Source organism: Lactuca virosa, chromosome 6 (genome assembly GCF_052849685.1).
Source record: "Lactuca virosa cultivar CGN04683 chromosome 6, Lactuca_virosa_CGN04683_v6, whole genome shotgun sequence".
NCBI classification, from domain to species: Eukaryota; Viridiplantae; Streptophyta; class Magnoliopsida; order Asterales; family Asteraceae; genus Lactuca; species Lactuca virosa.
Genome location: NC_136431.1, coordinates 85,317,954 through 85,339,965, shown reverse-complemented (window position 1 = coordinate 85,339,965; position 22,012 = coordinate 85,317,954). Strand labels below are relative to the sequence as shown.

The window sequence follows — 22,012 nt, the reverse complement described above, 5'->3', positions numbered from 1 at the left end:
AAATTTTGCTTGAAAACTAATTATAAGTTGTTGAATACGTTTTTTTTATGATTTATATATGTTTTTTTTTGTAGTTATATGTGTGTTTTTATATCGCATTCATTTTGTACAACCATGGGCATTATTTTATTACTTTGCCTTGGGCATTATAAATCAATGGACCGGCCATGATACCACGTAACACATAATGGGCCGGCATTGGTGCCTTCGACCCATGAATATAGTGAGGAGACTCACCTCGAATGCTGAAGCTCACTGAAAGAAATCCCTAGCTGCTGCCCTGACGACACCTCCGATCTAACCGATCAAAAAAACACCCAATTAGCAATTGGGTTCCATTCTAAGGCCCACCATCCATACCTGGGGTAAAATGACCATTTTACCCCTGATCCATCATGAACCAAACTAAGGCCCAATGCCATTAACCAAAAGGCCCAACGCCAAAAGATCCACATAGGCCTACTAATGGCCCAGTTTTCCAAATTGGGCCCAATCCCATATGGGCCTTATCCTAAGCCCATACTTCCCTTAATTACAATTCAGATTACCACAATTACCCCTTGGGACAAACTCGCTCAAAGTCATAAATCAAAAGTCAAGGTCAACAGTCCAAGTTGACCCAACTCGCCGAGTTGTCCTTCAACTTGTCGAGTTTCTACTCCAACTGTAAAGATCGGGAAAACTCCCATCAACTCATCGAGTTCACAAATGAACTCGCCGAGTTGACCAAAAATTCAACCTCTTAATGAATTAAGCTGGTTCCATCGAAACCAGGGAATCCCAATCTCAGATCTCTTCCAAAATGATGTCTAGAAAGGTAAAGTTTCCAACTTTACCCTTAAGAACCATCCATAATGAGCCAAACTCAAACCCTAGGCTCATAGAGTGAGTCTTAACCCATTAAGCTCTTAAACTCTCACAACATAGTCCCAAAACACATATTTGAAGTCCAGAGGTTGGAAACTCACGTAAAGTTTCCAACTTTACGTCCATGCAAGCTAGAAATGCTCTCTAGAGCTTAATAGAGACTTAATGAGGCTCTTATTGCTAGAATGGGACTTAGAAACTAGTAAAGTTTGCAACTTTAATCCAAGAGAAGTCATGAAGGGGTCAGATCTAACATAATAACCACCAGAACCTTCAACAACTTGGACACCCCGACCAAAATCCCAAAATCATGCGAAAGCATCAAACCAAGAGATCCAGATGATAACAATGCAAGGTGTCCACTTTATACCTCAAAAAGGCTGGTTTTGGTGGAGAGTTTCTGGATCTAAAGTCCTCCTTCCAAGCTTGGCACTTCCAACTTCAAAGCTCCTTCCAAGAAATCACCAAAATCAACTTCCCAAGCTCACAACAAGCTCACACACTCAAACTTGCAAGATGATACACGAATCTAGGGTTTTTGGACAAGGGTGGCTGGTAAGGAGGCCAGCCAAGGGGGTTGAAGTTCTTTATATATGGTGCAACACCCTAAATATTAGGGTTTCCTAAACAGCGTCCAACTCATCGAGTTGGCTCCTCAACTCGCCGAGTTTTCTCATTAAACCCCACGACCAAAACAACTTCTACTCGCCGAGTTGAGGCTCCTCAACTCATCGAGTAGATCCTTTAATCCACATAATTCTACATATTCAACACGTTGAGTTGGCTCCTCCAACTCGCGGAGTTCAACTCCAAATTTATCTAAATTCCACAATTAACCTTCTAGATTCCGGATGTTACATAAATAATTTGAATCATAACATTTTGGATTATATTATGTTCAATAATATTTTTAAAAATTAATATTTATTAAAACTAAAATTAAATAATTTAAAACTTATTTTTGAAATATTCTTTTTACAAAGAAGTATCCCTTAAATTTTCATGATTGTGCTTATTTTCCAGAGAATTAAATTTTAAGAACTTTGGTTTTTTCAGATTTTTTTTTCAAAAAAAAAAAAAATTTATGACCAAAAAACAAAGTGGGTGGAATGATCAAATTTCCACCTTTTATTTTTTCAATCATGTGGCAAAGATTTGTCATCGCAGTCCTCACTTATTTTTGAGTCTTCACTCGATCCAACTTATATATATATATATATATATATATATATATATATATATATATATATATATATATATATATATATATACTAGTCGTCTACCCGCGCAAAGCGGCGGTGACGAATAATTTATGGGCGGTGATTAATTCATTTCGGTGACGATTGTTTCCTTGCGGTGATTTGTCAAATTCAGTGAATAGTTTCCTCACGGTCATTAGTACTATAATGTCGAACACGCCCTTTGTAGACTTTAAAAAAGATCCTCATTAACACTAGATCTATTAATAATACTAAATTTTAACCGTCGTCTATTATCGATCATTTACATTCTTATTCTTTTCACTTGAATTTTATACTTTAAGGAAAATAATATGACTCATAATCGGATATCACTTAGCTTAATACATATAAAGAAGAGCGAAGAAAGTATATTTTCATACATTATTAAATTAAGATCAAAGATTTAAACCATAATTTTAATTTGCAACGCACAATATATATGTAGATCTTCACCGTCGATCCAACTTTTTAGCATATCGTATATGGGAACTTTTTACATTTTTCTTGAGATCGTGGATTAGTGAAATCAATATACCATTTAATTTCAACAATCCTGCACCAAATGAATATATAATTAAAAAAATAAGATTATTTGAAGTGGTAAAAAGATTTAATAGATTCTTAAGAGGAATTTAAAGGTTATACGTAATAAACAATGAACAGAGAACTTATACAAGTAAAATCGAGAAACTTGTTTCATACCAAGCCATGGTAAAATGAAATAAGAGCCAAAGTTCTCCAAAAATACATAACCATCGACTAAGTTCATTTAGTAAAAAAAAACATGTTTAATAAGTTTAAACTTAAAGAATGATATATATATATATATATATATATATATATATATATATATATATATATATATATATATATCATTCTGTAAGTTTACACTTATTAAACATGTTTATTTTTTACTAAATGAAATGTATTTTTGGAGAACTTGAGTTCTCCAAAAATACATAACCATCGACTAAGTTCATTTAGTAAAAAAGAAACATGTTTAATAAGTCTAAACTTAAAGAATGATATATATATATATATATATATATATATATATATATATATATATATATATATATATATATATATATATATATATATATATATATAGGGTTAGGTTATTTTGTTTTTACTAATTATTGTATGTCAGAATACACAAATCTGGACCAACGGATGGAATTCATCAATAGACATGATTTGAGAGTGTATGATATTACAATTAGATAACATGTACCATATAATCATACAAATTTTAGCAAAAGGGTATTTTGGACAATTAACTACAATTATAAAAGGAAATTTTCGGATATTTATGGATAATTAACTCTCCTAATTTTAAAAATATGAATTTTTTTAATTAATTCAATTTTAATTCTAACATAATTTGTAAACATAACCGATTTTATTCTGTCAGAATATTTTTTTAGTTAGAATGATGCTTTTTCAGAATTTTATTCTATTAGAATATTATTGAAGAATAACAAAGTTCTTGAATCCGAGGTTGAAAAATAACAACATTCTAATATATTCTTTTACATCCGAACTTAAATACAAATTTATACATATTCTTACAGATTAAAAGTCTTATACATTTTAATATAGTTATAAATATTCTAAAAGAATATCAACAAAAATGAATAACATTCTTAAAAAAATAACAACATTCTGCTAGAATACTCTCGTTCTCCATGTTTTCTTCATTTTCCACATCAATGGCAGCCCCTTCAAAACCTAAATCCAAAAAAAAACATAATCAAATTTAAAATAGTATAACTTTCAGTATATTCTAACAAAATAAAACTATAATTCTAACAGAATGTGTTAGACATTAAAGACTTTTAATTTATTTTAACAGAATGTACTCGAGTCACTTGATCAAGTATTCCTCGAGTCACCTGATCCAAATTATCGACTTAATCTAATCACAATGACTACATTGTAGCTAACACAGAGGACGGTACTTTGGAAAAAGGTCAGCTTATTACAAGCTAGAATGTGGTAAATATGACAGTTCAAAGATCACAAATTTTTTTGAACAAAAAGTGGTAAATATGACAGTTCAAAGATCATCTAAAAAAACCATCAAAATCTAACAAAAACACTAATCTATTCTAAATTAATATTATTGATAAGATTCTTTTTATAAATTTTGACAGAATAAATAAAATACATTCTGGTAGAATATACTATTCTTTAAGAATAATTGTCATCAAATAAAACTATGTGATGGTAACATTCTGTGAGAAAATTGCTATAATCAAAATTAGATTCATGATCCATCAAATAAAAAAAATTCAATGAAGCTATATATAATCAAAATTAGATCACATCTAAGAAAAATAATATGTATACATGATGCATCAATAATCACAAAACATAATAATTATCCATCGTTACTCACAGTTAAAAATGAATAATATCTTTACTCACAGTTAAGAATGAGATGGTGAGGAAGTAACCCAAACAGTATAACAATGAATGAAATTAGATAAAAATTTATAGACTACATGAAAATGTAATTTAATGAATGTTGAGTCAAATTCAGATAAACACAAAATTTACCTAAATTGAAATTGACGATTTGTAGGTAAACCGATAAAAGATAGCTTCCGGATATTTTGCATTATAATAAGAACATACCAATTAAAAACAAATAAACAAAACAATTATTCTGACAATTTGGAAATGGTTATATGGTGGATCAAAAACATAACAGAGAGAAAGAGAGAAGAACATTATGAAGACGACAAGAATTAAGTATATAAAATTCTTTCCTTTTCATCCATAAACAAAATAATGAATATAGAACAATTACTTGAAAAATAATACTTACATGAATGAAATATCTCCAAATAGCCGAGACTTGGAAATTGAGAATGTTAGGCAAGAACAGAATGCAAATCATCATCTTCAACCCACTACTAACATTCGAGCATATTGATACTGATGAACATGATGGATTCAAAAAAAAACTTTGGTGATTAACAAATTGTATTTTGATGAAGGGGAGGGAAGAGGTGAAGAAGCCCTAATTTACACAGAGGTGGATAGATGATGATATGTTCGTTCATATATTTGATGAACGATTTTGGTGAAGAGGGGCGGTGATATTTTTGGCCAGCGATTATAAACACAGAAGATGAAGTGGCCGGCGGATTTTAGAGAAATAGAGGGAATAGGTTATATGTGTATAGGGTTTGTGACCTAATATCCTAATATAACGGAATATTAATTGACTTAATTTTTACCATAAATAATTACACCTAGATTACTATTATACCCTTTTATGATTTATTATTGAATTTATTTTTGCTTAATTCTGATTGGTTGTTAGAGGCACACAATACTTATTGAAAACATTTGAACCTAATTCTATATATATATATATATATATATATATATATATATATATATATATATATATATATATATATACTATATTATTAAACGTATTGTCTATTTCTTGAAATTTAAGAGGTATACCTATTACAACATGATGTACAATCTTATTAAGCTTACAATGTAACCCATCGTATCTTTACCCTATCTTAACCCTAACATCCTCGACACAACATCAGACACCGTCAAACCCACATCTATTCTATCTCTCTTCTTACTTGCTTCAGTTTCCGGTGGACCTTCGGTACCACCACTCTCTTCACTCTCCTTCCACCGCCGTTGCAACCTATAGAAGGTCACTGAACATCCCTTCCTCCATTAAGTGTCATGTGCTCAATCAAATGCTCATCCTTCTACACTGGATGATCAACACCCTGCAACTCTACTTTTCTCTACCTCTGTTTCTCCTCTCAAAACCATAATCGCACATGTGTCTGCTCAAGAAAACAATAATGAACATTCAGCTTTTAAAACCCTAATATAGCCACCGCTATCGCAATCCCCTGTATCGCTCATATTCTACCTTCTTTCAAGACGAGAAACCCTAACCCTATCATGTCGTCACCATCAACACCACCGAATATGTTTCTACCTTCTGTCTCAGGCCGCACATCAATTGAAGCTTAGTCATCTGAGAAGTTGACGAGATTAAAGAGATGTTTTTTGTTCTGAGGATACTTCTAAATTATAGGTACGATTTTGTTTCCTGATTATTGAATCATTTTCAGTGCATTGTTGGCTCTATTCAAATATTTTCTTATTAACTGGAATTTTATTTCATTTTGCACGCCATGTGTTCGATGAAATATTCGATTCTAGAGCTACAGGAAGCGATGCTTAAACTTGAAGTAACAAAAAGGGTAGTTGAGGGATGACTTTAATTCCCTCTTCCTTGATCATCTGAAACAATATCTAAGGTTAATGTAACACTTTTCCCCAATGCTAATACATTTTTTGGTAATTTCTATATTATATTTTTCTATTTGAAAGCTTGCCATATGTTTTTTATTCATTTCAACTGGGCTTGATTGTTTGATAATGCCCTTTATGAGTGATCATCAAACCCAAGTGAGGCTGAAATATTTGCTTACTAATTTAATAAATTTTAAAATTAATCATTATGGCAGGATGAATATTGATCAAATTAATCAAAAGTTCTAAGTGTTGTTCAACTATTTGATCCATTGCAACTTGTGTATGTTTTTTTAATTGATTCATCTTTTTTTTGCATCCTGGAGTTGATATTGTCAATGTTCTTGCTGGAGTTGTTGATGGAAGGAACATTTGGGCTAATGACATTACTGAATCTGTTGGGATTCTAGAGTCTTTTCAGGATGTCGTTGGTAAAAATCTATGGTTTTCTGTAGGAGTCTGGTTATAATGTTTTGACAAAAAAATGATTGGTTTTGCATATTGTCATAAGTTCTTGATCTTGAAAACTATCATTTTTTTTATAAGTCACTCTTGCAAACTATGGTATATTTTTATCATACTTGCAAGAATAATGATTAATTTGTAAGGAAGTTCCAAAAGTGAATGAATGATTTGTGCAGACAACCTTGTGGTGTCAACCTCCTGCTCCCTCTTCCACACAGTTCTTAATCTTGTAAACGAAACCAAAAACAGATGCCATTTAACATTTTCAAGGTACTCTCTGTGTTCTAAAAGTATGAGCAATTTATAGTGTTATGTTTTGATGGCCCATGCATTATGCTTTAGTCAATAATTAGTAATTTTAGTTATTCCAACTGTCTATTTTGGGATGCAGGAGGAGGTGGAAAAGAATTTGGTATGCCTGTTCAATGCCAATGATTTTTGATATGGCCATAGAGGCAGAATCATACATATCGCCCTTTAACACCACAAGAGGAAGCACAATCTATATGCTCTTATTTGTTATTTGGTTTTAATTTTAATTAATATTTGTAATGGAATTGTAACACTTTGGGTGTGTTGGTAGGCCAATTAAGGGAGGCTTCTAATAAAAACAACATTGCTGAATTGAAATTGCTCTTGGAGATAGAGATTGGACAGGTAGTATTATCTTTAAAACTTCATAAATATCCATTCCAATTTTTATTAGATTTTTCTGAAAATATTTTTTTTTCTTCAGAATTTGAAGCCTCTCCTAGCACCTAAAAAAACAGAAGATGAGATACTTCTTTTCTTCAAGCTTTACGAGCCTGAGAAGGAAGAACTTTGGTTAATCAATTAAGAAAGTCAACAATTTGCTTATTCCCGCTTTAAAAGGTATTGGCCCAATCTTCATAAAGGTTCGAGTTGTCTGTTTCTGGTTTGATTGAAAATAACAGATTGTGTTCAGATTAAAAAAAATCTTCTAAATGCCCTTGACTATACAAATCATGTATTTTGTTGCTATGTATCTGATTTGTGAAATACAATCTGGTCAAGTGTGTATTGCTCCGTGATTGAATCTGCCCATGTAGCACCAAGTAAATTATTGAGGTTATCTTCATCTGTTACGAAAAAAATGACATTGTATATGCTCAGAACCCAAAAACCAAAAATCAGAGGTTCTAACTACTGATCAGTAGCTTATAACAGTCTATGATCAACAATAAAAGATAAAGTTAAACAATATAAAGCTTACTAAATTATAAGTCAAAAATATAAATTTATTTTTGTATTAAGATATCATTGATCTTATAATGAGTCCTAATTATTAATATTACAAAATCGTATAATCCCTGACTGTTTTTTTATAAATTATAATGTATAGTTCTTTTGCCCAGTTTCCTTTTTCTTTTTCTTTTTTCAGATTTATATACAAGATTTGGCATTTACTTTCAACCTTTACATTTTTTTATTAACATTAGCATGTATGAGGTTTATAATCTGATGCCAACTAAGAAGTATAATGCAATAATTTTGTCAATGCAAATTGCAGTTCTAATTTCTTTGTTAATTGACCTCATCAATTGTTTTTATTGGACCAGATTTGGACTTGCTTTTACAAGTGTGAAACCAACAATATAATGTGACTTGTAAGTCAATTATCACAAAATACATTCACCAATCATCTTTCTGATGCACAATCTCCTTTTTTTTCTTTGTGAAAATATGTATATGATATTCATTGTTCACTATTAAATTAGATAAATGATACATTTTATTGTTTTCCAATTTTTACTGCTCTTGCAAAATGACTATTACAGAGCAAAAAGCTTCATGGTTTTGGACCATTGCTAAAAGAAATAAAATTAGTTACGTTTAAAGGAAATTTTATATCTCATAAAATTTAGCTTTTGGTTTGACTTTCTCTTATTTATTTTAACTTAATAAGCTATCTCAACTTTGATTGATGATGTTTTTATGATGTCTTAATCAGCAACATTTTTTAGTTGGTGTAACTGGTGCACATTAATTTATGTACAGTGAAAATCATTAGGGACCAGGTCAAAATGATAATGGATAATGTGCAGTATCTATGTGTAAATAAAATGTTATTATGTTTTTAAGTATTTTGGATTTTGGATTTTCTGCACATCACTAAAAAAATGGCAATGTACTTTTGTTGCATTTACTATTTCTATTATAACATTCTACTTTTTAAAACTTTACCTATTACACATTCAATATTGCAGTTGATTGAACAACTCTCGGTTATGCTCCACTTGCAGATGTTAAGCTTTACCTAAAGAGGACATTACAAAGGAGCATGAAATTGGGAGCCTACCGTAACATTTAACCTTTCATTAATTTGGTTACTTTTCTTGTATTAATTGTTACACTTCTTGATTCAAATTTAGCTTCTATAAAGTATGATGCACACCTTAAAATATTAATCATTATAACATGATTTTGATCAAATATTATGTATTTACTCATAGGTGGATGTTACTTGGTATAATGTGTTATTATTTATATTGAATTATTCGTTACTTTTGACTTAAAAATAACTTATGGTTGGAATGTGATTAAATATTACATCACCCACTTAAAGGGACGATGTGGCCTTAGTACAACTCCAAGTATGCTTAATTCAAACATTAATATTACAAAGTCTAAACCTTAATTTTTGGTCAAAATTTCTTAATATATTATAAGAAAACGGCTTATAAAGTTTATTTGTGAAAATCAACCTATATTTCTCAATTTTAGGTAACGAAATATCTATCAATGTTCGCATTTTTAATGCCAACCCCATATTTAGACTTGTGAGAGTTTTGTAGTGATGTTAAATACTATTTCGTTCTTATGGCTTGGTAAACTTTGAGTGTGGTCTATATTTTACATTTTTAACATTAATTGTATATATGCTTTGTGTGCTCGGTGAACCTACAGATTTTAATCTTTTTAGTTGTATATTGTCAAAAAAAAATTTCCATTTTATTGAAATAATACCTTTTGTAAAAAGAAACCTATTGGCCTCGAATTAAAAAGAATCTAATTGTCATAACGGAATTATTTGTTGAAATTTTTTTTCCATTCATCGTCCTATGTGGGTACCTCTTTAATGTATTATATAGGTGTTTTAAATTGGTGGGTACATCAACATATTTTATTTTTAGTCCAAAATAGAAAGTACTACTGTTTTTATCTCAAAGATAATAGATTTTTATTTTTATCCCAAAGTCGTAGTATACTTATATTTTTAAACCAAAACAACATACGTATATTTGTTACCCTCATCCCAAATCATAATCATCGAAAAGAAACTACTCGCCGAAAATAAACAATTCACTGCCTTGGCAGCTCTATGTCACATTGCAAATTAACAACATACTTTTCTTTTTATCATGAAACAACAACATGCCAAAAGAAAACTAATCGCCGAATAAACAATTCGCCAGAGGGCTTAAGTGAACTATCGAACAACAAAATATAACTAACTGATACATAAAACTATTTGGCGCCACTGCCACATAAAGAGTAATAGACGAAAATTACTACTTGTTGTTCGTCTAGAGACAATTGATTGTCGGAATGAAACGAATCGCCAGAATGAAACAAACCGAAAGGAAAAAATTTGATGACCGCCAAAATGACACTAACTTTCGTTCGGAAACTAATCGCTGTAATGAAACAAATCGTCGCCGCCGCATCGCGCGGGTACGCTACTAGTTTATATATATATATATATATATATATATATATATATATATATATATATATATATATATATATATATATATATATAGGGCTGGGTTATAATGTGGATGGACAACTATTGTGCGGACGTGTGGACAATGTTATTCAATGAGAATTACTAAGATAATAGGTTGTTTAGTAATGTGAATATGTTCAACCTCATTCAACTATTGTTATTTTAATGCATTCTCACTAATTCTTATTCATTTTTGTTCTCACGCATCGTTTTCCACTTATTTTCATTCTTACAAAATACGACTCAAAAAACATTCTGACAGAATAAGAATAATTAAAAAAAATCTATAATAACCGTATACATATTTAATTAGTGAGAATGTGTGATAATGACAATATTTATATAAGATTGAATGTATTCATATTATCAAACAACATATTTTCTGTGTCATTCTCATAGAATAGCACTATCCACACGTCCGCACAATAGATGTCAATCCATATTTAAACCTAGCTCTCTCTCTCTCTCTCTCTCTCTATATATATATATATATATATATATATATATATATATATATATATATATATATATATGTTTACCGTAATCCTCTTCTTCTCTGATCGTTTTTCTAAAATTTCCGATGTTGTAATTGGTTGATTTTCATAAGTACATTGCATAAAATGACATGAGTCAAAGTAGGATGTTGTAATGGGTATATTTTTGAAGTAAAGTGCTTTGAAATGAACTAAAATTAAATTAAGATGATGTAATTTTTAGATTTCCAAAGTACAGTATGTTAATTGTTAAATTGATTGTCATGTATCATCACTTGGACCATACAAATTCATCACGTAAAGTTGCAAACAATTGAAAATGCAATAACCTGAGTTGAAAATGAAAACGAAAATAAAAAAAAATTGAAAATGCAAAAATTAATAAAGTCATTTGCCCCTTGACCGGTTTTTTACTTTAACTTACTATGACTTTCTGTAGTGACTAAAGAACAAGGTTTGGCATGCGTAATTAAAGATTGCACCATGAAAATGGTGATTTGGGTGTTCAAGAGATGTATAGAATATGTATGGTGTTACAAAAAAGGACATAGATCTACATCTACATAAATAACACACACTCACAGACTCAACTTTTACACCTCTCAAGCAGACCTCTATAAGTGGACTAAACCCACCTTATATAGAGGTGTTTACATGTCTCTCTCTCACTTTCTATCTCATGTCACAAGGCTAATACACCATATGCAAGTGGGTTTTACAAAAGTCAAACATTTACAAAGTCAATCATGAATAACTTTGTACCCCAACATTCTCCCCCTCAAAGTTAGGAATGAATGACCGGCTTCAAATCTTCCAAACTCGAGCAACTACGGGATCCGAGCCTCAAGGGTGACACATATCGAAATGAACTTCAAATCTTCAATTCTTCCATGATTCTTCAATTTGGGTTCTAGGATGTGAGACCATACGAACCGAGCATCAACGAATGATCAAGAGCTTCTCAAACTCCAAATAATCACCCAAAAGTTGAGCATAAAAGCACACCCCGAAAATCTTCAATAAAACCAAACCCATTTCGAAACGAAATCACTTCCAAACTTCCAATAGCATCATTTCGTGTACTTCAAAAATTCAAGGTCACTTCGGTCTTCAAATCCGCGTAATATGAAAAATTCAAGTTCGAATTTCCATATAAATTTCTCCCCCTTTTTATAATCAAAATTTGATTATAAAACCTTCAAGGAAAGAGAACGTGCTCTATTCAGAATTTTTCGTGTCAAAACTCCCCCTTAACATGTGGCATAAACTTTGTGCTTTAATCCGAAAAATCCAAAAAATCTTCAATTTTTAGCTTCGTTCACGTACCACCTTTGACAAAATTTCTCAAAAAATGGGTAGAAATTGTAAATTTCAAAATTCTGCAGTGACCCGGTGCTCCCAAAACAGCCAAAAATGCAAAACTCTCCCCCTTTTCCGAAGCTGGGAAGAAAGCGTCAATTTGCATTAACTGCAGGGGCTTGAAATGCATTTTCTTCAAATTCTTAGCAAAAACAGTCCTTGTTCGAAATTGGCCAAAAACTGTCAACCTTTCGAAACATCAATGACTGATTTCGAAAGTTCTGCCTTTTGTCCACCAAACATACGAAAAATACCCCAATTGACGAAGTTGGACAAAAACTGCCAAACATTCAAAAGTATAGGGACTGCTTACGAAACTCTTCTTTTTCATTCCAAACATACGAAAAATTGTCCCAACATTCGAAAAATTGTCCCAACATTCGAAGAGTTGTAAAAGATGTTAAACTTTCGTAAGTTTAGGGGCCATTTTCGTAACATTTGCCTTTTGCATTAATTTGTCGAAATTTTCTTCTATTCGTACGAAACTTCATCTTTCCCAATCAAACGAAAAAATTCACAGCAACGTAAGAAACTTCATGCAAACGTATGAAATTTCATCCCTTCGTACGAAATCATCTGCCCATATGAACGAAACTTTTGAGCACGATTTTAACGAAAGTTTTTCTCTCTCCCCTTCGTTAGATGCAATCATAGCACCAAACCAATGAAAATTTTTCCACTGCCATTTTAACGAAAACGAAGGCACACGAAGCCTCTGAATCTTGTCTGAATCATTCAACCACTGAATCAAGATCCAAATAAAAAAACTTTTCGTTCGTTCAACAGCAACTCAACATCAAGTAATCTGAACATTCGTGCTTTAGTCCCAAAATCAAACTCATAGATACGAAAATCTCCAACACAAACTTTTGTTTTCCATTTATCAATCGACTTTCTTCAAAGAATTTCACAACCTTCGTTTCTTATACATCAATCGTCGACCATCAAAAATCGACTCCAACCATTCAAAATCAGAAAATTCGCTTTCAACAAATAATGTAGACTATCGCCTCCAAAATCGAATTCGTTAGCCTTCCCAAACCAAAATTATTGATCATCACACCAAAGACTTCGATCGATCGACTCCAAATTAACTTTGCTTTTCATTCAAGAACCCAATTCAATCGACAGAACCCAACCCATTCCAGTTGATTTTCGATTCCAACACATTCGATCAGTTCATCAAAATCCCAATTTTGACTTTCTGGCAGTTGACTTTCAAAATCGATTATCGACAAACAACAAAATCCTTTTTGTCAAATCAATTTTTGGATTAAACTCACTAATTCAACAAATTCACCCTGTTCGTTCATCAGTTCTTGACCATTTAGCAGAAAGAATCACCGCACATACTCATTGTGTTCATCAATTTGTTCATCAACATCGTCATTGAAAATCAAATAAAATTTCCAATTCTTCACTTGTTAAGTCATAATCAGACTCAACAATGACCAAATAAACCAAATCGGTGATAAAATATGATTGATTATCGTTTAGAACAAACAAAAAATCAATTATAAGCATGAGTGAAGAAACGATTTAAAAGACATGAGAAGATGAAACCGAATACGAGTCAAGAACAGTGAATCGTACAATCATTTTATGCATATGATTATGAATGACTGAATCAACGAAGTAAACATGCCTCATATCTGATTTAATGACTATTTGGGCTTGTTTGTTAAGATATTGGATCGAGAACTCGGCTTGATAAAAAAATGAACAATATCCAAAACACGAATTATATTTGGACATGAACAGTATCAAATTGATTGTTTGGGCTTGAATAAACGAAATACGAACAGTAATATATTGAAATTTGGGCTGAATAAAAAAGAAATGGATCACAATGAATTTTGGGCTAGATCTAAACAAAAATTAATTGGATCAAACAAAGGGAATTGAAATGAATTAGATCCAATGAATCAAACGATCAAGAATCAATAACGCAACACACGAATTCAATGAGATTAAGAGAGATCATAGAGAGAGACTCACCAAAAATGCTCCAATCGTGACAAATGTTGCCAAACGGAGAATCATTCTTCAAAAATCACGTTGATCATTAAAGACCCGCTCTGATACCAATTGTAGTGAGTAAAGAACATGGTTTGGCATACGGAATTAAAGATTGCACAATGAACATGGTGATTTGGGTGTTCAAGAGATGTATTGAATATGCATGGTGTTACAAAAAAGGACATAGATCTACATCTACATAAATAACACACACTCACACACTCAACTTTTACACCTCTCAAGCACACCTCTATAAGTGGACTAAACCCACCTTATATAGAGGTGTTTACATGTCTCTCTCTCACTCTCTATCTCATGTCACAAGGCTAATACACCACATGCAAATGGGTTTTACAAAAGTCAAACATTTACAAAGTCAATCATGAATAACTTTGTACCCCAACACTTTCCCACAATATTGTGTAAATATGTCATTTAGATTACTTTCACAAACTTACATTTCTATGCTATTCAACCCAAGTTTTGCAGCCTGATTGTGTGCCTCAAGCAGAAGCAAAATTATCCTAGAAAAGAAAAATAAATGAATAGACCATATTTTACCTTAATGTTTATATCAAACTAACAGTATACCCTATTTTGGTGTAAATATACAACATTTAATTTTAATTCCTATAATTAAATTTGACAACTTTGATATTAATTATTAAAAATCAATTTATTTTGTACTCACAGGTTTTGTTATTTATGTGTTTTTCATCTCCTTTGAAACATCGATAACATCCTGAGTTTCCTCTCTACTTAGGTTTATGATTTCTTTACTTCTGGTCAATCATCATGCCATCTTTATACTTTTACTTCTACTCCCTACAATATAAAAAAACAATTTATTTAATAAACCGAATGATGTTTCAAATTCAAGAGTCAAATAAAAAAAACCTTAACATACCGTTAAAATAATAATGAAACATTAAAACCATCTTGGATGCTCTTTTTGTACCATCCCTCTTAGTTTCAAAATAAAACTTTTATCAACTGTCAAACATATTGTAGAAATCCTATTTTCCACAAACAAATAAGATAAGCTTAATACCATTACCATTCTTATTATAATCAAAACCCCAATTTCTGTTTTTTGTAAAAGTAATCATTCATATTTTGTTATTATCTACTAAACAAATTGTGATACATACCTGATGCCAAACAACAACATATTATTTGTTAAGAAAATACATTAGCAATAATAAAAATAGTGACGCATAATCAATGCTAGAAACAGAAACAGAAACAGAAACGTACCACAACATACCCACTTATCAGCAACTTGGCGAGGCAAATCACACAATCCCGAAATACCATAAATACCCTCAAGGTCAAATCTGGTCAAAGTCAAGGTCAACAGTCCATGTTGACCTCTACTCGTCGAGTGCATCCAACAACTCATCGAGTTCCTTCCGAGTCCATACAACCGAAATCCTTGAGTCAACTCGTCGAGTCACCTGAGTAACTCGTCGAGTTCCTTCAATGTCCAAAAGACCGAAAACTCATGCGGACTAAAACCCTAATACCTCACCGAAATCACTCGTAATCCCGAAAACAGGTAAACCCTAACCGACTCGTCAAGTTGTCTTAACAACTCGTCGAGTCCCTTCAGTCCTCTTTGTGTTCATTCCTTTCTAGTGGAATCCAAGGCTCCAAATTACAGATCCAACCTCTTATGGTGTATTTACCACGTAAAGTTGCAAACTTTACGTGCATGCAAGACGTCACAAGGCTTAGACACTAAAACTAAGGTTCCTACAAGGTTTTTGTGCATGGAAAGGGCTTAAGCTGGGTAAAGTGGGAAGCTTTATGCCATTGAAGACCTCGAGGTATCCAGATCTGGAACCATATCCTTGTGATAAGTCCAAATCCGAGTATAACACCCTTTTTTTTTTACCAAAAGTGACCATTTACTTTCATGAAATGAGATCTAAGAAACTAAAGGTCAAGATAGTGACTTTATACCTCAAGATGGTCGCCAATACTGAGTAGATGTCGAATAAAACTTGAGCCGACATACCATTGATCAAAAAGGTCCCTATTCATAAGCACAATATACACATAAGCAATGCAAATAAATATAGAGCAGGAAGATAAAACACGTACCAACCACAACGTCTGGCGTTGCCCGAGCCTCCTCGGTAGTCAACTGAAATGCACAGCTCTTCACCGCTGGAGCATCCGCCTTAGCAGGGCGGCCATCTGTGATCCTCAGTGTGGCGGGCGCAGGAACCGCCACTACTCCTCCCCGTCCCTATAACCTCGGACAATCGGCCCGCTAATGGCCAGTCTAGTTGTAGTGGAAACAAATCAGGCCCTTCTTGGGGCAATCCCTGTTCACGTGGCTCGGCTGACCACACGTATAACACACCGGGCCCGTCCCCCAGCAAGCTCCACCATCATATCTCCTACACTTGGCACACCGACCATGACCGTGTTGGCCCCAACTAGATGAATCCGAGGTCTTAGGCTTTTTAGCCTGACCTATTGCTGTCTATTCCTGCTCGGGCTTCCGCTTGGTGTTGAAGTCCAACTCCATCTCCCGCTCTCGGGCCTTCTCCACCATCGTATTTAGGGTTTTGCACCCTGTGAAGCTCACAAACTCTCGGATATCATCTCTCAGCATGGAATGATACCTCATCCTTCTCATGTCCTCATCGGTAGCATACTGTGGGATTAATAATGCTCGTTCCCGAAACTTTGCGGTAATCTCTGCCACAGTCTTGGTGGTCTGCTAGAGTTCCTGAAACTCCCTCACCAACCGCTGCACCTCAATAGCTGGCACAAACTCGAGATCAAAGCGTCTAACAAACTCTGCCCATGTCATCTCAGCCACACCGGCTGCCCCCACCTAGATAATCACCTCTCCCCACCAGTCTCAGACTCGATCTCTCAGCATACATGAAGCAAAACCCACCTTTGCCGCATCCGGGCAAGAACTCGTGCACTGGGCGTTCTCTATGTCCGCCACCCAGCATTGGCTAACTATAGGATCCCTGACCCCAAAGAACTCCGGCACCCCACACGCCGTGAACTCCCGGAACGAAGGAGTTCGGGCCCCGACCTGGCCCGCAGTAATCTCAGCTCTGAATTCCCTGAGCCTCTCCTTCATGATGTCCTTCATAACCTCCGTGATCGTCCCAAAAATAACTAGGGTAGCGTCAAGGATGCCCCTCGTCACCTTGGCTGCAATAAGCTCGTGCAGCCTCTAATCAATGGACTTGGTACCACCGCCCGACCCAGATCCAGATCCCGATCCTGACCCCCTACTTCCAATCGTGTCACCACCATACTGAACTGCAATATCACGAAATGTAATGATTAGGATGTCCAAATAGGGGATCCTCCCACACCGGTTCTCCTTAGAGCTTTCAGATCTAACATTGGTTCGGTACAGGTCCTGTGCTTCCAGTAGTACGGGTCCAATACTACCTTCCACACCTACTTGTACCTTCCCCAAGGCTCTACCTGATAACTCCAATTCATCCCAAAAAACAACATATCCCACAAGCTACAACATCACTCAAATCCTAGGTTATCCTGAGATTTGCTCCAAAGTCCATGATCAACCCCTTTGAGTGTATTTAGTGGTGTAATGTCATAAAAATCAAGACTTGGACGTTGGAATCAAGCCATGCATGAGATATGAACATTTTTAGATAAGAGAATGATAGTTTTATGTGTTTGTGACCTTATCAGCCATGAAAAGGCTTAAAGTCACTGACTTTATGGAGTAAGAGCTATTAGGGGGTCCAGATCTGAGAAATGAGCTAAGGTCTTAACGGGTTAAGATCAAGAGAATGGACTAAGCAAAACTGGGCGTACGCCTAGTGTAATTCCAGTATGCCCCGCGTACTGGGTTGGTGTCCCCGATCAGATTCGTGCATGCTAGTGTACGCTGAGCGTACCAAGGGAGGTACGCCCTGCGTAACCTCACTATGAGCTTTTTGGGCCAAATTTGTTAATGAGCCTTAAGGGTTGGGCCTAGATCTTTGGGCTTGTGTATTAGAGACTTTGAGTAGAGAAATATTATATTATGCTTTGGGCCCTTGTGTTGGGCTAGTCATTTGGACTTGAGAGTTGGGCCTCGGGAGAGCCCATTCATTTTTGGGCCTTGGTGAGCCCAATGAATTTTAGGTTATTAATGGGCTAGTTAGTAGACTACATATAGACCTATTGAGTGAGAGTTTGGACTTAGTTCCTAATTGGGTTAATTGTGGGTTTGGCTCAGAGATAGAGGCCGGTGCACAGCAGCAGCGTTTATAGGGGTTGTTCATCATCCGAGGTGAGTCTTCTCACTATACTTACCTTTAGTGGTAATTTGTGTGGCTGGAGGGTCTTATGTGCTTATATTGAGTATTGTGATATCCTGCATTATGTCTTTGTGATTTATGTTGTGTGTTATGTTGAGCTTTATTGAGTTAGGACCAGAGGGTCCACCCGAGTTATGGGACCGGAGGGTCCCACTGAGACACATTGGCCAGAGGGTCTTATCTGAGTTATAGCCATGAGAGGCTAATAGGATATTTGTGGTATTTTGGGGAACTCACTAAGCTTCGTGCTTACCGTGTTATGTGATATGTGTTTCAAGTTCTTCTCAGGATCGCGGGAGGGCGCCGACTTGACTGTACACAACAGAGAAAAAGTTATGTTTTGAGGATCCTGGATGATTAATCAAACAATTATGGATTTGAGTTTTTGTAAATTACATAAATGTGTTTTTTGAGAAATGTGTTATGAGAATTATGTGATATAAAATGAAAATTTTTTTTTGAAAATTTACGGTGTTACAAGTTAGTATCAGAGCCTTGGTTTGAGGGATTCCGATGCACCTCCGGGTGTGTTTGGACTCAAACTGAGGATTTGAGAAAAAAAATTTCAAAAGAGATAAATTTTATAAAATGAGAAAGAGTTTAAGAGAAAACGAGTTGGAGCCGTGTGTACAATCAGCCAAAGCCCGAGCGGTGATTTCCCAAAATACCCTTACTTTTGTGTTATGAGATATTCATGAGATATTATGCATGCTAGAGGGTAGGCTAGGTATTTCATATTTTAGGACTAGAGTGGCTTGATTTGTGATGCCTTAGCCTATGAGTTGCTGCTATCTGTGATGTACTTTTGATTATGAGCTGAGTAAGAGTATTTAGCAGGAATCACCTAGAGGGAGTTCTAAGTTGAGTGATAATCTTGTAGAGATACCTAGATGTGCAATTGAGGAGTTTACTGAGAGAGTAGTGAGACACCCGTGAGAGGTAGGGTTGCTTGAGTTTGGTGATACCTTTTGAGTGTGAGTAGAGCAAGTGGAGTTGTAGCCTAGAGTGGTTTTACGTGTTGGTGGAGATTATTCGATGCCCGAATCCTGCTTTCTTTGTGCTTTGTGGAACTATTTATGATGGGAGTCGGCTACCGAGTGAATATGACGATATTTAGGAGGTAGATGGATGACATCATGAGGAGTTCTTCAGCAGCTGATGGCAGAGAAGTGTGAGAACCTAGGAAGAGCTTGGGGAGTGACTTTACTCAGTTGAGTATGCTGACAGAGGAGAGTATTCGCTGGAGAGCGACCATCTGTAACGGGATTGGTGATCGAAAAGGTTGAGCAGCTACTCTGGAAATCTGGGACGATCCGTGTGGAAATTATGGGTAGATGTGGCAGGTAGTATGGGCCCGTACTACTGAAAGTAGAGGACCCGTACTCGAAACAGGGAGAATTCCAGAGGTTCTAAGTAGCAGATTGAAATGAGATAACATGGTTCGGGTACCATGATTCATAGCAGATTAAGAGGAGATAACATGGTTCGGGTACCATGATTCCTAGTAGATCGTGAGGTGAACACATGGTTCGAGTACCATGATTCGTGGCGGTTAGTGCTTTTGGTTTTACCAGTTATCACCTTGTGATTGATGAGACTGAGATCAGATGTGATAGAGTGTGGGGCCAGAGGGCCATGTCAAACGAGTTTCAATGGAGCATACCTTGAGAGGGAAATCGAGTTAGTTTCCGTGAGATTTTGGTGAGATGCCAGTTAGAGCCGCATGACTCAGGGATGAGTAGAGATGTTGCTTATTGGAGGATCGCGGCATGAGTTGAGCAATCGAATGATAGATTAGGCGTCACCTTCTGTGGCAAGAAGTGCGCTATCCCCATTTCCTGGGAGAAGCAAAAGAGATAACGAGCTTCCGATTTCAGAGTTTGGAGGTAAACCCTGTGGGGTAGCATAGGGTTGCAATATTTTCACTAGAGTATTTTGGGCAGTATGTTTGCTGCGAGGTATTTTATACCATGATAGAGTCATTAGTGGGACTAAGGTGGAAGAGAAAAAGGAGGTGCTTTATTGAGGGAGGCATACTTTTAGCAATAATTTCAAGTGGTCAAGAGGAGTATATCGGGGCGGTGACCCTCATTGTCTACGTTGTATATCGACTGTGAGAGTGAGGTCTCTAGCTTTTATAATCCCCCGTGATGGGAGGCTGGTCGAGGAATCAGAGACGAGATGTGTGATAGTGCATTATTTCTGGACCGAGAGTCAGGACTAATTCGGAACAGTTAGGATATTCGGTGGTGTGTCGGTCTGAGGCTTCGAGATGAATAGAGGCAGTCACGTCGGGAGGATTCTAAGACTTTTGTCTGAGTTACGGGATATTTGGAGTTGCTTGATTTCCATCGGGAAGATCATTGAGTGATTATGTGGTACGTTCCAAGAGTTAAGTGTGATGTACCTGGTGAAACAGTCTTTGGAGTAGACTGTGGGTATGCCAATTGGTGATGGTTCGAACCCTGAGTGGAGGAGAACTGAGTATTTTATTATGAGGATCAGAGAGTTATTCAGGTGCGGTTAGAGATCTGGTTATGGAGGTCTACGGTGCGGACACATGAAACCCGAGTTATTAGTGGATGAGGCGAGATGATGTATGTGTATGTGCTTAAGAAAGGATGAGTGGATCAACGGCAGGTGGCCGTTGGTCAGAGAATTTAATATGACCAGGGATTCTTTCAGGTTTGCAAATGTTGAGTTCGAGGTGGTTGGGTCGTTGAGTTAGGGTGCAATAGCTGAGATTTGCGGATATAGGTATAGATTGTGATCTATACTCCAGGAAGGGGCAGCAGTTGAATTGTCAACCAATTGAAGAATCGATATGAGTTGTTTCAGATGGGTGGTGATCAGTATAGGGTGGAGCTTTAGATTTCCGTCAACGTGTTTTCAGTCGTTGACGATTTCCTCCGTGTTTCAATTTGTGAGATGGGAATATTTCGAGGTTTCAAGCTGCGTAAGTGGAAGATCAGTGGTTGAGGCAAGACATTGTGAGATGTTGTGATGGTGTACCGAGGTACCCGAGTGATTTTATTGTTCCAGTGGGAACCCATCAGTTAATTGTCGCTGGAGTGGGACTGTCTAAGGGTGTATCTGTGCTGAGACTAGTGTCTTGCCTACGAGAACTTACATCAGTAGTGGTGGTGCATAAGCTGGGTGGGTGTAAGCACCTATCTATGTTGAGCTGCGGAG

The 22,012-nt window shown here is 35.3% G+C and overlaps 1 long non-coding RNA gene across 1 annotated transcript; it reads left to right on the top strand.

Moving 5' to 3' along the window:
• Window positions 1-7,468: 7,468 nt before the first annotated feature.
• Window positions 7,469-7,934, top strand: LOC145119184 (uncharacterized). The gene is made up of 2 exons (XR_013713712.1): window positions 7,469-7,541; window positions 7,621-7,934. It is a non-coding gene; the product is annotated as an uncharacterized LOC145119184 (long non-coding RNA).
• The last annotated feature ends 14,078 nt before the right edge of the window (window positions 7,935-22,012 follow it).